Source organism: Arachis duranensis, chromosome 3, assembly GCF_000817695.3.
Source record: "Arachis duranensis cultivar V14167 chromosome 3, aradu.V14167.gnm2.J7QH, whole genome shotgun sequence".
In the NCBI taxonomy this organism is placed as follows: domain Eukaryota; kingdom Viridiplantae; phylum Streptophyta; class Magnoliopsida; order Fabales; family Fabaceae; genus Arachis; species Arachis duranensis.
This window is the reverse complement of record NC_029774.3, coordinates 84790488-84791015: the sequence shown is the minus strand read 5'-3', so window position 1 is coordinate 84791015 and position 528 is coordinate 84790488.

Sequence of the window (528 nt, the reverse complement as noted above, 5' to 3'; positions counted from 1 at the left end):
GACAAATTTTCGAAAATTAAAGAAAACTTAACAAGAAAACACCAAACTTAGAGTTTGACACAAGATTCAATAAAAGAAAAATTATTTTTGAAAAAGATTCCAAAGAAGATACCCAATTATGAAGAACAACTACTAAAGCTCCAGCCAATTGGGCAGTAACTTCAATGTTGATTTTAAAAATGTATCATATTTATGGATAACAATATAAATTTTTAAAAGTTAATGTTTTGAAAAAGCACAAGAAAAACAAGAAAAGACACAAAACAAGAAAAACTTGAGATCAAACAAGAAAAATAAACAAGAACAACTTGAAGATAAAGGAAGGACAAAGAACACTAATACAAAAATTTTAAAGAAGAATATAAAATATGCAATTGACACCAAACTTATAACAAGACACTAGACTCAAAGAAAAATAAAAAATTAATAAGGAAAAATTATTTTTGAAAAGCAAATAAAAGACTCTAACCCAATTACCAAAATCTTCCTCATCTAAGAAATAAAATAAACCTTTAGTTTGTTCAAACT